This window comes from Fukomys damarensis, unplaced genomic scaffold (genome assembly GCF_012274545.1).
Source record: "Fukomys damarensis isolate Sample0158 unplaced genomic scaffold, DMR_v1.0_HiC HiC_scaffold_18, whole genome shotgun sequence".
Lineage (NCBI taxonomy): Eukaryota > Metazoa > Chordata > Mammalia > Rodentia > Bathyergidae > Fukomys > Fukomys damarensis.
Window position 1 is genome coordinate 30,859,206 of NW_022900930.1, and position 20,713 is coordinate 30,879,918.

The 20,713-nt window shown below is 37.1% G+C and overlaps 1 pseudogene; it reads left to right on the forward strand.

Moving 5' to 3' along the window:
• The first annotated feature begins 2,443 nt into the window (after positions 1-2,443).
• On the forward strand, positions 2,444-9,158 carry LOC104866079 (annotated as a pseudogene).
• Positions 9,159-20,713: the final 11,555 nt, after the last annotated feature.

Sequence of the window (20,713 nt, forward strand, 5' to 3'; positions counted from 1 at the left end):
TCAGATACGGTGACATATCTTGTAAAATCAAGTAAGTTACAAAATCTTCTCTTCTTCAAATCAAACAATTATCACTAAGGCTTCCCGGTGGATCTCATAGAGTTAGTAAGTTCCTGCATTCTATTTTCTCACTTTATATGCATACAGTCATCCTACACCAAGACTTTATCACCTTACATCCAATTATCCTCCAAATCAGTCAGTCAGTTATGGTACCTTTTGGTCCTACAGATATCTTTAAGTTTTGACATCTTTATGACACATTAGCACTCCTAAAATTCTGACACTGTTTTGCTTGTGTTATTAGGCCAATCTCCAGCTAACTTTTCAATCCAGGTCAGCCTGGTCATTCTTTCCAACTTCTTGCTATTCCTTGATTTGAGCTCCTGTTTGGTGTTAGGAAGCCTTCTTATCGTCATCTGACCGCACTTGCCTGTCTTAGTTACTTTCTTGTTGCTGGGACAAAATACCCAATGCCCACAAGTTAAAGGAGGAGAGTTTTATGTTAGCTTGCAGTTTGTAAAGGTTTCAGTCCATAGTCATGCGGCTCCGAGCAGGACAGGCAGCATAGCAGAGAAGAAAGAGTCCATGCATGGCAGTCAGGAAGCAGTGAGACTTCCTTCTTCTGTCCCTTTTTATTCCATCCAGGCCACGAGCTTATTGGTGGGTGCCGCTCACACAAAGGGTGGATCTTTCTTTGTCAGTAAGTCCATCATCCACACCCAGAACTCTTCTAAACCAGTCAGTAGGCTAATACATAATCATACACCCATGATCCACTATCACAACCCACGATTCAATCACTCCCAAATGCCCCACCAATGAGTACATGAGGCTTCGGTGATACATCTAGATATAAGCCATGACATACTGCACTGAACTCTAACCCCGTACAGTGATAGGCTCTGCCTTCTCCAGTGCCTTTCTGCCCATCACTGAGGGTCTGGTTTAATGCCCCCTTACAGGTAGATGCTCCATAAATATTTACTGGCATAATTTTCTGTACTCCTATTTACCCCACTTATTTCAACATCTAGTCTCATTATCATTATAGAATAACATGATTATTCAATATGTGGGTTGTATAACTTCTCTGTTTGACTAAATTAAAAGCTCTGATTTTATAATTGAGGTTATATAATTCTGTTTTTATAATTGGAATCAGATTTTTAGTGACTATTTCAGTGCAATATACTTACTCAATAGATCTTTATTTTTAAAAGATATCAAAATAAATAGTGCATGTGAAATATCATAAAGCATTTCTATATGAGAAAAGTAGAATACTTAGTTACTTAGAATTGGGATAAAATCCTCCTGCATTTATAATGAGTGATCTTAGACAATTTCCCGGTTTGTTTGTTTTTTGGTTTTTTTCTATTCTCATAGCATAACAGCTTCTTATAGTGATTAAATAAAATGATGGTATCTGATATATACGAGGTTATCAAAAATTAATTTCCTTCCTATAATTAATTCCCATTGACATACTTTGTTGAGTTTTGTTTGAATATAAATGTTTGTTGTAATTTAGCATAACTCAAACTTTTTCCAAAGGCAATTTATTTCAAACACTTTTGGTGTGAGGGTGGGAGGATGTCTCTGATGTCTCTAAAATAAAATGGTCAATGAGTTAAAATAGCTACTATTTTCTTTAAATAAAATCCTTGAGCAGCTTATACTCCTTTATGAAAATGGGACTCAGGGAATGAGTTGATAGTGTCACTATTATTGTCCAGACCTAGAATGTGCCCCCAGAGGCTCATGTGTTCAGAAGTAAAGTTTTGGAAGGTGATTGAATAGTGGGAGCATATACTTATCAGTAGAGTGGTACATGGATAAGTTCATAACTAAATGTGCTGTTAGGAGAAGGGCCTTATTGATAGCGATGTGCTACTAGGAGCATGCCTTGGAAGGGCACACCTGGCCTCCTCCATTTCGGTGTGCTTACTGGCTACTGTGAAGTCAGCAGCTTTACTTGCCATACACTTCCACCATGCTGTTTTTGTCTTAGAGTCTCCAACCATGAACTGAATCCCTCAAAACTTTGAACCAAATTAAACCTTCACTTTTAAATTATGGATATTGGGTATCTTTGTGCCAGTGAAAGGAATGCTGACTAATATAGCTATTTTCAGAAAACTTACAGCTGAGGAAGAAACACATATGTGTAGGCTCTCTACTTCTCCATAATCACAGCACAGGGTATAGAATTTTAGAGAAATGCCTTAGTAGCCCCCTTTAGGGAAAGAAGACACAGAAGTAATTTTTATTTAGAATTCAAAGATCCAAGGTTTTGTGTATTAAGTACCACTAGACTAAAAGTAATATAGTTTAAAAGGGTATTGTTTACAAATAGAAACTTGTACTATTAGTTAACAGAAGGTCGGTCTTCAAGTTTAACTGGAAATAAAAATTAAAATAGGTCACCCTTTTTACCAAGATGGCGCTGAGGGCAAAGAAGGAAGCTCCTGCCCCTCCCAAAGCTAAAGTCAAAGCAAAAGCTTTGAAAGCCAAGAAAGCAGTGCTGAAAAGCATCCACAGCCACCAAAAGAAGATCCACATGTCACCCACCTTCCACCATCCCAAGACATTGCAGCTCCTGCAGCAGCCCAAATACCCTGGGAAGAGCTCCCCCAGGAGAAACAAGCTCGATACCATCATCAAGTTCCACCTGCAGCCATGAAGAAGACAGAGGACAAAAACAAACTTGTGTTCATTGTGGACGACAAGGCCAACAAGTGTTACCAGATCAAATAAGCTGTGAAGAAGCTCTGTGACATTGATGTGCCTAAGGTCAATACCCTACTCATACCTGATGGAGAGATAAGTGAATACACATCAGTTATAACCATCAATGTCAATGGCCTTAATTCACCAAACAAAAGAAATAGACTGGCAGAATGGATTAAGAAACAAAATCCAACAATATGTTGTGTATAACAAACACAGTACAGAAAGAAACTCATACACTGAAAGTGAAAGGTTGGAAAACAGTTCTCCATGCAACAGGAGCCCAGAAAAAAACAGGGGTAGCTATCTTATTTGTAGAAAAAGTAAATTTCAAACCAAAACTAATTAAGAGAGACAAAGAAGGTCCCTACATCCTTGCAAAGGGAACAATCCAAGAGGAAGAGATGACAATTATAAATATATATGCACCAAATATCAATGCCCCCAACTATACAAAAACATATATGAAAGGACATGAAAAACCAGATAAGCACTAATACAACTGTACTGGGGTCCTAAATACCCCTCTATCACAAATAGACAAATCATCTAGACAAAAAAATTAACAACAAATACTAGAACTGAACCAAACTTTTGAACAAATGGACTTAATAGATGTCTACAGAGTGTTCCACTCCATAAAATCAGAATATTCATTCTTTTCAGCTCACATGGGTCATTCTCCAAACTAGACCACACACTAGCTCATAGAACACATTTAAATAAATGCATAGGAATCAAAGTTATCCCATGTATATTATCAGACCACAGTGCAAGTAAGCTGGAGATCACTAACATAAGAGACCGTAAGAACTTCACAAACACGTGGAAATTGAACAACACTCTCCTGGACAACCAATGGGTCACAGAGGAAATTAAAGAAGAAACTAGTCAGTTTTACAAATAAATGATAATACCTATATAATATAATAACAGGAACCTATGGAGCCTATGGAACACAATGAAAGCAGATCTACGTGGAAAATATATAGCAGTGATCGCCCAAACTAGGAAAACAGAGCAAGATCAAATAAACAACCTAATGATGAATCTTAGACTCCTAGAAAAAGAGCAAGAAAAACCCAAAGCTGGAATAACAGAGGAAATTATAAAGATCAGAGCAGAAATCATTGCAATGGAGACTAAGAGAACAATACAAAAAAAAATGAATCAAAAAGTTGGGTTTTTTTGAAAGAATAAATAAAATCCATAAATCATTAGCCACCCTTGTCAAAAAAAGGAAAGAAAAAACTCAGATCTATGCAATTAGGAATGAAAAAGTTGATGTCACAACATACCCAGCAATAAATCCAGAGGAACATCAATACCTATTTAGGGAACCTGTACTCTAATAAAATGGAAAACACAGAAGAAATGGACAGATTTCTAGATACTTATGAATTACCAAAATTGAATGAAGAAGATAAAAAAATTCTAAACACCCAAATACAATCAATGAAGTTGAAATCATAAGTAAAAGTTTACCAACAAAGGAAAGGCTAGGTCCTGATGGATTTACCACTGAACAAGACAAGACATTTAGAACTACTGCCACTACTCTTTAAACTTTTCAATGAAATTGAAAGGGAAGTAGTACTTCCAAATTCATTCCTGAAAGTAAGCGTTACTTTGATTCCAACACCAGGGAAAGACACAAACAAAAAAAGAGAACTACAGGCCAATCTCCCTAATGAATATAGATGCAAAAATCCTCAATGAGATACTGGCAAACAGAATACAGAAGGTTATAAAGAAGTTCTTACATCCTGATCAAGTCAGATTTATTCCAGGGATGCAAGGATGGTTCAACATGCACAAATCAATAAGTATAATACACTGTATTAACAGAGTCAAGGACAAAAATCATGTGATGCTCTCAATAGATGCAGAAAAAGCATTTGACAAAATTTAGCACCCTTTCATGATTAAAAACCCTGCAAAAACTTGGAACAGATGGTCCATATCTCAACTTAATAAAGGCTACCTATGGAAAATCAACAGCCAGCATCATAGTAAATGGCCCAAAACTGAAAACCTTCACATTAAAATCAGGAAAAAGACAAGGATGCCCACTATCACCACTCCTCTTTAATATAGTTCTGGAAACATTAGCCACAGCAATTAGATAAGAGAAAGAAATTAAAGCAATAAAGATAGGAAAGGAAGAAGTTAAACTGTCATCATTTGCTGATGATATGATACTCTACATTGAAGACTCCAAAACTTCCACCAAAACAATTCTAGACTTAATTGACACTTTCAGCAGAGTAGCTGAATACAAGGTCAACACTCAAAAATCAATAGCCTTCTTGTATACAAATAACAGACTCATTGAGAGAGAAATTAGGGAAGCAATTCCTTTCACAATAGCATCCACAAAGATGAAATATTTAGGAATAAATCTAACAAAAGAAGCAAAAGACCTCTACACTGAAAACTACAGCACTCTGAAAAAAAGAGACTGAAGAGAATATAAGAAAATGGAAAGATATCCCCTGCTCCTGGGTAGGAAGAATCAACTTAGTGAAAATGGTCATCCTACCAAAACTGCTGTACAGATTCAATGCAATGCCGATAGAAATTCCAACAGTATATTTCACAGAACCAGAAAAAATAATCCAAAAATTCATTTGGATCCAGAAGAGACCTAGACTAGCAAAAGCCATCCTAGGCAACAGAGACAAGGCAGCAAGTATAATAATTGCCAATTTGAAGCTATACTACAAAGCCCCTGTGATTAAAACAGAATGGTATTGGCAAAGAAACAGATCTGAGGATCAGTGGAATAGATTGGAAGATACAAATACAATTCTAGATGTACTCAGCTACCTCATCTTTGACAAAGGAGCCAACCAACCTCACTGGAGGAAAGATAGCCTCTAATAAATGGTGTTGGAAAAACTGGATTTCAACCTGCCACAAATTAAAACTAGACCTTTATCTTTCACCATGCACTAAACTAAAATCCAAGTGGATTAAAGATCTACATATTTAAAAGGAGAAACTAAATTTCCTGGAAGATAAGTTAGGCAGAATTCTTGAAGACATTGCCTAGAAAAAGACTTTATGAAGAAATCCTCAGTAGCACGGAAACTAGGAGAAAGAATCAACAACTGGGATCTCATCTTGTTAAAAAGCTTCTGCACTGCAAAAGAAACCACCAAAAATGCTAAGAGATAACTTACAATGTGAGAAAAAAATTTTACCAGCTGTTCCTCAGACAAAGGACTATTATGTAGAATATATAAAGAACTCAAAACAATCAGCCCCCCCCAAATATAAAGACCCGACTTAAAAATGGGCATGTAAAATGTCCAGACATTTCTCAGACAAAGAAGAAAAAGCAGCACATAAATATATGACAAAATGTTCAACATCACTGGTCATTCGAAAGAAGCAGATGAAAACAACACTGAGATTCCACCTCACCCAGAAAGAAAGGCTGCTATCAAGAAATCAACCAATAACAATTGTTGGTGGGGATGTGGGGAGAAAGGAGCCCTTCTCCATTGTTGGTGGGAGTGCAGACTGGTGCAACCTCTATGGAAATCAATATGGAGAGACCTCAAAGAACTAGGATTAGAGGTTCCATTTGACCCAGCTATCCGTCTGCTGGGTGTCTTTCCAAAAGAATTAAAAGAATCATAGCACAATGAGATATTCTCACCCATGTTTATAGAAGCACAGTTTATAGTAGTTAAAACTTGGAATCAGCCCAAGTGCACATTAGTTGGAGACTGGATAAAGAAAATGTGGTTTTTCTATAAAATGGAGTAGTACTCAGCCATAAAGAATGAGAGTTATAGTCATTCATAGGAAAATGGATCCATACTGAGGCCATACTCTTAAGTGAAATAAATAAGGCACATATGTGTAAATACTGAATAGTTTATCTGGTGGGAAAAACTAAAAGTGTAAATAAGATTCAAATTGTATAACTGACAATGTGAAATAGGAAGGAAAGGGCTAAAGGTGTAGGGGAAGTGGAAAGGAAAGGGAAAGGAAATAAGGGGAAAGAAAAATATGAGAAAAGGCAAAAATGGAAACAAAGTCTTTGTAAATAGGAGAGGGGGTGAAGGGAGGGCAGAGGTATGAGGAAAGAATGAGAACCAAGATCTGTTATGTAAAGATGCAAGATCCCCATAGCAAATGTAACTGTACTGTATACTTAAAATATAGCAGTAAATTCAATGGAAAAAATTAGAATAGGCCACAATGATGAGTTTTTCAGAATTAGTAATGGAAAATGTGAATTGGGGAGTTCATATTTCTTAAAATATTTCTTTGTTACACTACTTAATGCTTATGTCTTACTTTGTTTTGAACACTGCCATTAGGCTGATGGTTCAGCCCAAAGTCCCAAATCAAGAAACAGATCTGTCCAGTGTACTTCATACTTGTAGTGAAGGAAAATGAGACAAAATAAACACTGTTAAACAGTTCTTATGAATCAAAAAGAACTGCAGTTATGAAGCAAAATGATACAACTACAACAGGGTTTTCAGTATGAGGAAAACAGAGACTAAGAGGTATGATGGTCACTCAAGGAATTAGATTTTAAACAGTGCAGCTTATTTTCTTTCTTGTTTAGCAGCCCTACCCAACCGCCCAGATTTCTTAGAAGGCTGATAATTGCCTACCATTAAACTCTTAGGATAACAACTTAAAATGGACATTGAGGTACTTAGGGACTGTGAACAGAGCTAGGCTCTTATCTCCTAAGAACTTTGAGCTCCAAATGCTTGTTTTTCCCAAAAGATACTGGCAGACACATAAGACACACAGGACCTTCTCTCTATGTGTAAAGTAGTGAAGTCTGAAATTCATTAAACTGCACATTCTTCTCATGTGCAGTATTAAGACGACCTGATCCATTAAAAATGTTAATTTATAGGCAATGTTTCATCCTCCCCTTCAAAATGCATTCAGGCCCATGCAAGGATAGAAAACTTCCTTCTGGTTGCACTGTGTTTCCACCTTTAACATTAATAGCAGATAAATATGTAGCAGTTACTAGGTGCCAAATGCAGTTCTGAGTACTTTATTAGTTTAATCCTCACAACAGCCTTGTGATTTACAAATGAAAAGATAGAGGAGCAAATTCTTCATAATTTATCCCTGGTCACATTGCTACTACATACAGGAAGCAGAATTCAAATATTCTTGGCCACTACATTAGGAGAAAAGGTTCCCCGTGTTATACAAAAGATGTAAAATCAAGGATCTCTGTTAAGGAACACAAAAGCATGCTGAAGTATAGTCTGCAAACTGCTGGCCTTAGTGTATGTAAGCATCCAGTATATAATGAATGCCTGTGAGTTAGTGTGTGTACCTGTGTGAGCGTGGTAGGTATAACTTGAGTATGTAGGTATGAGTAGTGTGTGAATGTATATTCATACGAGCAGGCATGAGTGCTTGAACTGTACATATGTATAAGAGGCAAAACCAGGATTCCGGACCAAATCTGTCTGATACATACCTATATTATATTTTCTCAAAGACAGAGAGGGAGAGAGAGAGAGAGAGAGAGAGAGAGAGAGAGTGTGTGTGTGTGTGTGTGTGTGTGTGTGAAAGAGAGAGAGAGAGAGAACTGATATTTAATTTTAAAATTTATAGAATTCTTCACTGTATAATACCTAACCCGAATAAATACAAAGTGCACCACAGACTCTTACATCTATAAATCCCATAGTTTATCTACAATAAGGAAGTTAAAAAAGTTTTATGTATTTAGCCAAGCCAGACAAGGTGAAGAAAGAAGAAAAATACACATGACAGAAATAATATGCATATCATCCTTTCATCAAGTATCTCAAAGCACATAGTATGTGCATTCTTCCCAATTCTTTTAGGCATCAGCAAAGGACATAGCATTTTCCTTTTAAGAGACGTGAGATGACTCTGAGAGAGGTTATCCAGTTCTCCAGTATGAGGCAGTGGGTCAATGGTATGGCCAAGGTGAACTTTTAGCCTTTAGGTATATGGCTGCTTTTGCATCTGAGGAGATTTCCCGCCCCACAAGCAGCCTTTACCTACCTCAGCTATTTTAGCACATTTATACAGAAGAGTTGTTGCATATTTACATCTTTCAGGGCACTTTCACTCTTCATTCCTGCTGGAAGCTCATCTTTACCTCTTACCCAATTCTATAAATAGCTTCAAAAGTTTCTCTTGGAAAGAGTCAAAGGCAATTCCAGCTCAAGCTCACCAAGGGAAGCTTGAAGCAGACACGCTCACCTTCTGGGGACTTTGACACATTAACTTGCCTCAGCCACCTCACTTGCCATAGTAAGTCTGGCACCACTGTGTCGGGGAGCTCTAATCAGGTACAAAACCAGTGGAGAATGATGTCAAATGAACAGCAGCACCACACCACTGCCTCATTTGGAGCACACACTGAAGCACTTGTTTTTTCAGCTACTTAATGACTTTCTTGATAAATGACTTTGTTCACCATGGAAGGCCACTAATGTATGAGGTGCTACCCCAGGATTTTAGCACTTGTAATACATGCACAGCAGCCTTTGTATACACATAGCTACACAAGCAGTGGAAGTATCATCAAACAACTTATACTATCAATAACATGTATCATGGAAGAAATTACATGGCAAAAGTTGTGTTAATACTTTCCTGTATATATAAAGTCTGGCAAGAGACCATTTTACCAAAAGTACAGGGAGAAAATGTTTTCATTTTATGCCATATGGTCCAACTTATATCGGATTTACACATTTGGAAGTTCTTATTTATTTTTAATGGTGGTCCCTTACCTCAGATACCCGAGTTTTCACCTCTCCCCTTTGGGGACTTTGAACATTGAAGGCTCTGTCAAACAGGGTTCTAAGACTGTGTCCCTTGGCAGATTCTTCATTTCCTATCTTCCCAAGAGAAGTCACCCTTATCTGAAGAGGAGTACGGGTACTGGGACAGCTTCACTTACCTAGCAACGGGGGAGGGAGGCTTGGAGGAGAGCAACTTTCCTTCGTGGTACTGACATGGTTCTTACTGTCAGTCACTGAAAAACTACTGGTGAGAGAAGAATCACCCTTCAAATGTTCCTGCTCTTCTGTCCTGCTACTGAATAATCAAGCCCAAGCCTGATCTCCTTCTGGAAATTATCTGGTAATAGGAAACAGGCTCAAGGCAGTGTTGTGAGGTGAGGCTGTGACCTCTCACCTTTAGAGACCTGGGTTCCAAGCCTGTCTGCAGGTTGGTGGTCTTTGCCTAGTCAAAAACAGATATTTTTCAAAGCTGCAGAATTATACAACATTTAGAAGCAACAGTACCTTGATTCCAAGAAGGAACTGGCAGCACCATATTTAGAAAAAGGACCACTGGGACACTATGCATGATTTTCTTGCATTGCCGTTGCTTCATATCTAGCAGCATTTCTATTTTGACTTCATTGATTTTGTGGCAAGTAGAAATTGTGCAGAGAATGTTGGTGGGATTTGTGGATCAACTTTGATGTAGGTGGTGGTACTCTCAGATTTATGGTTTTGGCTGAGAATATTTCTTCATATATTGAGACTCGCTCAGATTCTAATCTATACATTTCAATGTGGTTACCATTTCTTTGATTCATACCTCTTGGGGTTTTTTTATCTTGATAGTCTCTCAAATTGTTTTCCAAAACCTTTAATTGGTACAGAATACAAATACTTTAAAGGGTAATAAATAATTTCCATCTATTTACCTTCAAATACAACCTAAAGTATCAATTTCATTTATCAGTGACCTATGTATGTATTATTACCTGGCTTACATTAAAAAGATGCTCACTCTATTATTTTAACTGGGAATGACTTTATACTATGACCACACATCCAAGATTGAATTGCAGACTACTGAAAGACAAAGACCCAGGTCTTTCTGATGTTTCACAGTTCCTGCTCACAGAAACTAATGATATATCCAAGCAGTTTTGAGTGGCTCTGAGACCAGTGGGAGCCACAATACTTGGGTTCAAATCATAGCCCAGCCCATTTGTATAACTGAGAGTTCCTTAATCTCTAGGTATCTCATGGCTTTTATCTATGAAATGAGACTGATGGTAGCATCCTTGCAGGAAGGTTGCTCTGAGTTGGCCTATGTAAAAGGCTTAGGGCTGTGTCTGGTGCAGAGTTAGAGTTATATAAGGGTTCACTATTATTTCATAAGAGAACAGCAATAGCAAACTTTCTTTAATCTGACAAGTATTTCCAGAAGACCATAAGAGAAGGCAAGTATTGCACGTAAAATCTAAACATGAATGACTTACATAAATCATTTTCAAAGGGCAATGAGAGAGTATGCAAGCACAAGCCAGCACCATCTCAACTCAGGCAAATTTCAGGGCTGCTGCTGCTGCTGCTGCTTTGGACCAACCAGCACTACAGACACAGAATTAAATGCAGAGAGAACCACAGGTGACAATTTTTCCTTCTTTCGTGTTTATTTGTTTGTTGCTGTGTACATATCTTCCAGTCTTGACTGTGCTCACCAGATTCTTTGGTACTTTTAGTCCAAAATAATATTTCCCAAGTTCCTAAGGACCTAAGTAGCATTAATTTAGGGGCTCAAGCAATCCAAGTAAAGCAATACACACAAAACAAGCAAAAAAATCAGAGTTACATGGAAAATGATGCATGTTAGGCAATGAGTTGAATTTAGGAATTTGGGAAGATTCTAATTGTATTGATGATTCGAGCACTGTCTGAATAAGGAGTTGCAGTGTTTGGAAAAGCAGACCAGAGCTCTTTGCATGCCAGACCCAAGGGACTTTCTGACCACTGACAAGTGAGCTGAGAAATTCCTTCTCTGGCACAAAATTTACCTTTCAGGTTTTAGCACTAGTGCAAAACTAGCAAAAAAAAAAAAAAAAAAAAAAAAAAAAAAAAACCAAAAAAAAAAAAAAAAAAAAAGTCCACAAATCGAAGAACTTGATCTTTCTTCTGTGTCACCCTCCTCTCAGCATCCTTTGGGGGCTCTTCCAAGAGAACAAAGCACATCTACAGCCATAGAGAAGCAGGAGCCATGTCCCATATTCTGCATTTAATAGTGCAAGCAGTAAACCTGTATTTGGATTTTTTTTAATAGAAATGGGCTTGATTTCTCTAAATTATAGCTAAAGATTTACTCCAAACTTACACTTCAGATCTTGACACCAAGGTTTCCATGACAGAAACACTAGTTTAAGAAAAGCAAACTCACAAATGATTAAGCATTAAAATTAATGAATAATTATATGATTAAATATATAATTTTTTATAAATGTTTACATCTTGAGATTGTTGGATGAATGCGGTTATATATGACTCTTGTTTCAGAAAACCAAAAATTTTTTTGTTTGTTTGTTTTTTGAGATAGGGTCTCACTAGGTAGTTGAGACTGACCTGGAACTCACTGTGTAGCCCAGTCTGGTCTCAAACTCATAGCGATCCTCCTGCCTCAGCCTCCCAAGTGCTGGGATTACAGGCGTGTGCCACCACACCCCAAAGTATTTTTAATAATGAAATTTATAAAGGATAAGATGAAGATGAAAATAAAGACACTCGTTATCTCTAAATTTGTTAAAATTTTAAATTGTTACAGAAATAATGGATTGGCTTGGTGAACCTTGTAAAATCATTTTAAATTTCCATACTATCTTAACTTTTTCAAATACTTCGGGAAAATTTTTTTAAAATGAAAGGTAGTACATGCAATATTTATGCCCATGACTAAATGGCAACATTTCTTCTAAAAGTCAAATGTTAGTAGTCAGATTTCCCACCAAGAACCTGAGACTCTTCGAGACATGGCTGATATTGTTTGATCTAGGAAATTTAAAAGAGAAGCCTGGAAAGTATTACTGTGCTTGAAATAAAGAAATATATTTCAAATGAATTGGATCGTGTCAAACGAACACAGAAGACAACATGTACAAGCCTCCACTGGCTTAAGATGGGACAAATATTATTATATAACATAACTGACATGAATTAAAACATATCCTGAATATGCTCATACATGCACCTACATGCTCACACACACAGACACACACATATATCCATGGATAAAAAACCCTGAAAATACTCCACTTTAGATACTTTTGGAATTGGGATAAATAGTACAATAGAACATTACTATAATCCTTAATAAAAGAAATAAAACAGCTCTGACTACCTGATATGTATTTCAGGGTAACTACATAATACATAGAGCACCTTTTATTTTAAAAGTTCAGTGACGATAGAATTGACGAATCATTATTTTGTCCACCCTACTGAAATAATTGATTTTTACACCTGTAGTCAATAGACACACAAAAAAATTAGGTGAAAGGGTGATGGGGATCACTGTATAATGGACAATCAGGTGACCTCTTACCCTACTGATCAATCTTAGCAAAACTGATAACAGGGCTGCTAGGCAAGTGCCTTGTGATGCGTTGTAATATCTCTTAATAATTAGACCTAACTATGGTCAGATTGTCGCTAAACAATAACTGTTTAATGAAAAACTATAAAAAACAAAATGAAAGTAAGAGAAGCACCTGGGTAAACACAGAATACATAGGTCTCTAATTGTTTTCTCAAAGGAATGGTACAAAATTGCTAAGATAGAGGATGAAGTGAGAGACTGAGACTAACACCAAAGTTCAGTGCACTGGTCTTTTTTGGATCCTTATTAGACCAAACCAGCCGTACAATGACATTTTAATGCAATCAGCATAATTTGTATGCAGAGTGGAAACATGATCATGGAGACAAATGGTTAATTTTTAAAAAGTCTTTGGGACTCAAAATGCAGGCTGAAAATATTTATGGAAGAAACTGTATGTGTACTATTTTAAAAAGTTCTTGAAAATAATTTTTGGAAAAGATGCCTAAAGAAGAGTGTTACAAAATGTAGACTGCTATTGAAACTCAGAGAAGAGTATATGCTGTTTTGTAGGAATGCCTCTATTTATGATTACATTTGAAAACATTTAAAAAACTGATAGAGTGGGTTTTGGTGATGATTCTGAGTATCTCCAGTCTGGATCTTAGGTTTTCACGGAATCTTAGGTAGTACTGTACTGTAAAGCAGAGGAAAGGAAGAGATGAATTTTCTGGAAAGATTTTTGAAGCTAAGCATGATGAAGTATCACATCATTATTGTTCTTACGGTTTTGTGCTTCTTCTTAATACTTTATTAGGCAATAGTATGGCATAAGCTGTACATATTTTTGGTGTTTTCTCACTATGATGACAACTGAGCACATGTTCTAAGCAGCTTCCTTTAAAAATAAAGCTAAAGGACACAATGTTAAGTTCTCAATGAGACATTTTGAAGTGGCAGAGAAATATATAATAACAGATTTCTACATCTCTCTTCTAAGATAGGAGTCAGAAGCAATAACATCCTTAGGCAAGTCTTATAAAAGAGGATATGAGAACACTGCCTCTTACTCCAACTTCACAAATAGCAAAGGAGGAATTGTTTGTTACATTTCTATGCTGCAATCCAAGGAAGGACTACCTGCAAGCCTCAAAGGGCACTCTCTGAAAGATAAAGATTGTCAGAGTGAAGTAGTCACAAGCTTGTCCAAACTAGTGACATCAGTGTCTGCACATATGATAATACTGATCTCACTAGTCCTTTTCACCCTTGTACTAGAATATATCTTTCTCTCATGGCTGCTTTATTCCTTAAATCCTAACACCGAACATATATTTCATTACAATATTCTACAGTTTATTAACTGACATCTGAGACAAGCTATTTCTTTATCTCCCTATCTCAATCTATATACATTTACACACTGACAGATAATAGATAGAGGAATATGTATCTGAGAATAATACAGTGTAGTTACTTAAAATTAATTTTTATAAACTCAAAACTGCAATTTAGAACCTTCATAATTTACTTTTTCATTAAGTTTGTTGATACTTTTTAGGCATATGATGTAGTTACATTCATCATTGGTATCTTGTAGCTTTACCTGATTATCTTTTTTTCCCATTAAGTTTATTGATACATGCCTGGAGTGATCTTGCAAGCCTGTAATCCCAGCACTCAGGAGGCTGAGGCAGGAGGATTGCTGTGAGTTCAAGACCAGCCTGGGCTACATAGTGAGTTTCAGGTCAGTCTCAACTACATAGTGAGATACTGTCTCACAAAAACAAACAAAAAAAAAGTTTATTGATACATTTTTTTAAGGAATTATACTAGAGTCATCTAGATTTAGTGTATCCAAAAACCTGGGAGTATTTTTTTACAAAGCAAAGAGGTAATTTAAGATTAAGTGGAAATGAATGTAACTTTGACTTTATGTGTCTGCTGACCTATCTGAATTTCTTACAGATAAGAATATCTCTCTATATGAGTCACTTTTCCCTTGTAGCATAAAGGCTAATCCATCTCTTCACAGTGCAAAGAGGAGTGATGAGAAGGACAGCTGTCATTTCTAGAAAGGCCCAAAGAAAGGGATGACTTACACTGAGTGCATAAAAGACACTTGGATGGTTTCCAGCTCTCGTGGAACTTCTGCTGGCCAAAGTTCCCAGTTATCTTCTCAGACTGCATTCTAAGGATCAACCCAGTGCCGGTCCTCTTACTTCCCCAAATCCCTTCTCAAGATACAGGGTCTGGTAGTATAAAAAGTCCTCCCCTCTTGTTCCTAAATCTTGGCTCTCTGGCAAGTGAACCAAGGTTTTGTCATCTTGTGTCCTTGCTTTGAGGAACTGGGTGGCAGTCCAGGCAAACTGAGTGGAGAAAATGGCCTCCAGGAACACACACTGACGTCAAAGTGGAGACCATGGTATGATTACTTTAATATATTTTAACATAAAATATTTTTACTTTAGAAATAGAAAAAGTATTTGTCTTTGCCACTGACACCAGACTGCATTACTTTCAGATGGGTGCGATTTAGTTCATTCCAATGTTAATACATGTGAGTATCTTAATAGTGAAATATATGGCTCTTCACCTGTGCAGAATAGGAGACCTTGAGTAAAGTTACTTGAAAAAGTTACCTTTTAAAAATTATCGGAAAGTTGTGAAGATTAAGTTAAATGAATAGGACTTCATAAGTGTTGTTCAGATATAAATTTAGCTCCACATTTTCACATCATATAGATCAAAGATAATAAATGTTGAAAGATGATATCATTTGGTTTAGCCTGTTTCCCAATCAAATTAAATATTCTTCTATTGCATATAAGCTCCAGATATCCTATTTCTCAGCACGGAACTTTAAGACATGGAAAAATATTTTCTTTTTATTTTTTTTCAGCTTTGAGTTTATTGGTACATTTTAGGGATACAGTACAGTTACATTCATTGTTGGGATCTTGTACCTCTACATGACAAGTCTTGATTCTCATTTTTTCAAAATAATTAAGACATATTTTTGGCAAACTTTCCTATTACAGTACATTAAAAGGAGATGGATGAGAGATAGATAGAATTTTTATATAACTATCATTCATATTATAACTAATATGAGGCTACTCCATGCCACCTGTTGGTTATCAAGGAGCCCTGAATCCAGAGGACCACATCTGTACATGAGACAATTTAAGGGAGATGTGATATCCTCACACAAGGGAAAGAATCTATTATGGTTATATTGAAAATGTCCCCTAAAGCCTCACGTGCTCATAGGTTGGACTTTTGGTGTGTGACACTCACCACGGGATCAATCTACTGTTGCATTTTTAGCTGGATGTAACATCAGGAGGTGAAGCTTGGTGGAAAGAGATGGGTCAGTGTGGGTGTGGCCGGGAAAGAAGTGATTCCTCCTCCCTTTCTCCCTCTCTGCTTTCTGCCTGCCAAGCCCCTCTGCCATGCTGCGCTGCCTTAGAGCCAGCTGACTGTGGACTGAGCCCTCTGCATTTTGTGAGCGAAAATTACCCTTTCCTCCTTCAAATTGTGAATGTCAGATATTTTGTTTTATCAAAGAGAAAATAACTTAGAAGCTGAATAGCAGGATTACCCAGTTATACGAGGACAAATGCAAACCGATATGAAGTAAATAAAAAATAGGGATGCTAACCTTAGATGATCAAGTGACCACAAAAAAAAAAAACAAAAATTTTGATAAGGAATAAATTTGAAAAGGCACAGCAGGACATAAAGAAAAAGGAAAACTAATAACAACAATAGCAAAATGATGTTATTATTTCCTGAATCAGATGTTCAACAATCTTAAGGAAAACGTGAAATCATCACATGTCAGTAAAGCTTGGATTCTCCTGTTTTCTACTGAGCGGCTTATGTGGAAAATAACAAAATGCACACAGGACTTCCAATGACTTCCCTTTTCCATGCCTAGTGCCAGGCACTATGTGCCCATGTGGTGATGAGAAAACAAGTATAAATATTTTCATATTATGCTTGTTAGTGGCTTAAAGAAATATGGTAAAAATGAACAAATATATAAGAAATATTTTTATAGGAAATACAAACTCTTCTATTGTCAATTGTACAACAGAAGAAAACTTCAGAAGCTGAGGCTCGGGAGTCATAGTCCACCTCCTGGTCTACTTTTTCTCAATCACCTCGTATATGTAGTGAGTACCCCAAGGAATGTAGCAGTTTACACAACGATTTTTGTTGAAGTAATCAAAAATGGAGAAGGCAATTTAAAATAAACCATTCTTTTGAGCAGGGGCTGAAATCTGTAGTTTATGAGGGAACATTGCAAGTCTGTGAAGTAAGCCAAGTAAGTATTCTTTATAAAGGCATATAGTTCAAATTAAAAGGAAAATTTTAATATTTCATTAAGATCTGGAATATGAATTGAGTTAGGGTGTATATTGGTATTTCAAAAGAAGCCCTAAAAGTCCTATAGGTTGTAAGAAAGGGAAGAATATGTATTAAGAGTTAATGATCCTATTTAGCTACGGAATTGATTACACTTATAAACATGCATCACATATGTTAAAGCAGTGAACATTACATGCATTTATTAATATATGTATATATAATAAATATTAACTTATTCAACAAACACATATGGATTGCTATGTTCTAGGCATTGTTCTATAAACTAAGATCTTCAATGAATAAAATAAAGACCACTGCTTACCTGAATTTGTGTTCAAGCATAGAGACAAGAAATGAAGTTAAAAGTGAGCATTTCATTAGGCACTCCCATCACTGAGATAAAGTACCTGATGCCTACAACTTAAAGGAGAAGAGTTTTATTTACATTCAAATTCAGAGGGTTCAGTTCACTGTAAGAAGGCTCCAAGGAGAAAACAGCATGGCAAAATGGCATTTGGAAAAAAGCTGTTTGCCAGCTTGCAGCCAGGAAACAGAAAGAGAAGGGATGAAAATACATCCTTCCAAGTCACGCCTCAGTGACCTGTCCCTTCAGATGAGGCTCCACCTCTGAGTGTGAGATTTTTGGGAGACATCTTAGATCTAAACCATGAGAAGCATTTTGTGTTGTATTTTAGATGATAAGGGTGAAGGACGTCAGGAATGGAGGGAGATATGGTTGCAGTTTGGGGAAGGTGTGGAGGATAGACCTCATTAAGCAGTAAACCTGAACGAAGACAGTGAGACAAATTGTAATCAGAGCAATATTTGGAGGAAGAGTGATCCACAAAGAAAGCAACAGAGTGTGGAAAGATTAAAGCCCATTGTGTGTGCGGAAGAGCAGCAGGGAAGCCTCTGTGAAAAGATTCAGGTGAGGGAGAGTAGGGAGAGCTAGGGGCAGGTTGGAATGGCCACTTGGTGGGTGAATTGTAACACATTTGGGCGGGAAAAGGACTTGGGTACAAACTGAATTTAGCACACACTGAAATTCCAAACATAGATCATACAGAACTGGAAAACCAACCCACCCTAAGGAGGCTCTCTCTTAGTGGATAGAATTAAAATTCAGCATAGAAAATCTCGAAGAGTTAAAGTGGAGATTATAAAACTCTATGAAGCTAACATCTTTTCCACATCTGGAGAAGAGAGGTAGTTGCAGTTTTGAAATCCAAGTAAAAACTAATTCAGGCAAGGAAAAAAAATGAAGCATTTTTTTCCTTACCATTGGAGAAGCACATACACATAATTCACTTACAGATCATTAATGGAATCTTGGTAACTCTAGAAATGATTCTAAACTGTGGGGATACAGGAGTGGTCAAAACTGATGTGTAAAAAAAAATCTGTGGGCTCCTGGAAGTGGTTAAATAGTGAAGGAATTTCAGAGATTTTAGTCTGACCTAGGTAAAGCATGGCTACGGGAAGGTAATACATAGGCCAGATGGAAAAACTGCAGATCCTAAAGGTCTAATCTTCATGCTAACACGTTTGGATTTTACACTGAAAAAACTGCGTGGCTTTGGGGAGGGGATTAGAAGGATATTACTTCTGGAAAAAAGTAGCGAATTTCTGTGGGTCCATGTCCGATAACAAAACGGTGATACAACTGAATATAGGAGATAGACTACCGCTGTTTTCAAAAGATAGCTCCGATGGCCTTTGCCCCTTTCCCCCGCACTTCTCCCCATAGGATGTTTGGAAAGAAAACACTACAGACAGAGAAGGTATTAGAACATAACCGCACATGTAGAAGAGGCTCGGGAGTGTTTACACTGTTTATGATTCATTGCTATTCCCTTTTCCATGGGAAAATTTCACTTGTGAAACACTCACATTCTTCCATTGTAAAATAACGGCTTAAAAATAATACCCATCCATCCTTGTAAAACGACAAGCCAATTTAAACTCAGGGGGAAACAACTTGAAATAGGTTTGTGGAAGAGTACCCAGGGGCTTTCATTTATTGACTTGTGTTGGCTTACTAGATAAGAACACACTCCTTTGCTTTCATGTCAGCTAATCTCCCATTGACCCCCATAGCTGGGCCGTGGCATCCATCACCAAGTAAACAGGACTTTTTTACTTTCTGGTTGTAACCACTGACGCTCTTTCTCCCTGAGGACAGATTATCTTATTGTTTGAGGGAATTCGGGAGGGGGGTATTTTCTGAAGTTAACCAATATTTTATGCAAAATCCAAACTCACCCTGCTTATAGTTTTCTTTTTAGGAAAATTGGGACAGAACCATGTAATTTTCATATTATCACAGATTTTTTGGTATCTAACTTTTAAAATGATTCAAGCATTTCTGTAATTATAACATCAAGGCTTTGTGTTTGCAAAGCAATAGCACAGGTATACGTAGGTGATATGCACAGTTAAGAATCTGCAGTGGAGTCCCACAAACTGCCTTACAGCCTCAGTTTACTGAGCTAAAGTATAGTGTTAAAGCAATATTGCTAAACAGAGCTTCTCTAAGACGTGAAAAGGAGTTCCTTTTTAAAAGTCCGCCTCACTTAGGAAACCCATGGCATCTGAGGTGATAACAGAAATGAGTAATTTCAGGCTGGCTGGCTGACTTGACTGAAAACTTAGTGACAGATAAAACATAAATCAGAGCCCTTATCAGTCCCCTTCCTTGCTTGCCAAATGGGGGGTTAGTTTATCAGCGACCTATAGGCCCACTGGGTGCTTTTCCCCTTAGTGCTGGGCAGCAGGGAAGATCTGGCTGGAAGCTAAATGGCTGTTCTAAAACGTGTTCATGTAAACAAGTTAGGTAGGACTTCCTTGAACTGCCAGTTTGTGCAATGCAATCCATCTCACTAAACTGTACATTTGATCGGAGCATATCATCTGTATCTTCAAAAGAAAACAAATAAAGAGAAAAAAAATACCCAAGCTCCCAGGTTAAGGCTGGGTCCTCTCCTGGTGATAAAAGTGCTAAGAATTAAATTGCCTGCCCCAAACAATGGCTGCTCATTTCAAGGCGGAAGGGGGTTGGAATAGGGAAGAATTGTTCCAGGGCACATGGAAATATCAAAAATGGGGTCCTCCCAAAAGAGAATACAACAGTTACTTTAACTTTTTTAACTTTGCCATATCTGAACTCTGTCTCCCTAGTATTTAAAGGAACAATTCCATTAAGCTGGAAAAAAATTTTTAAATATGCTACTTAAAATTTTTTTTCACATAGTTCACT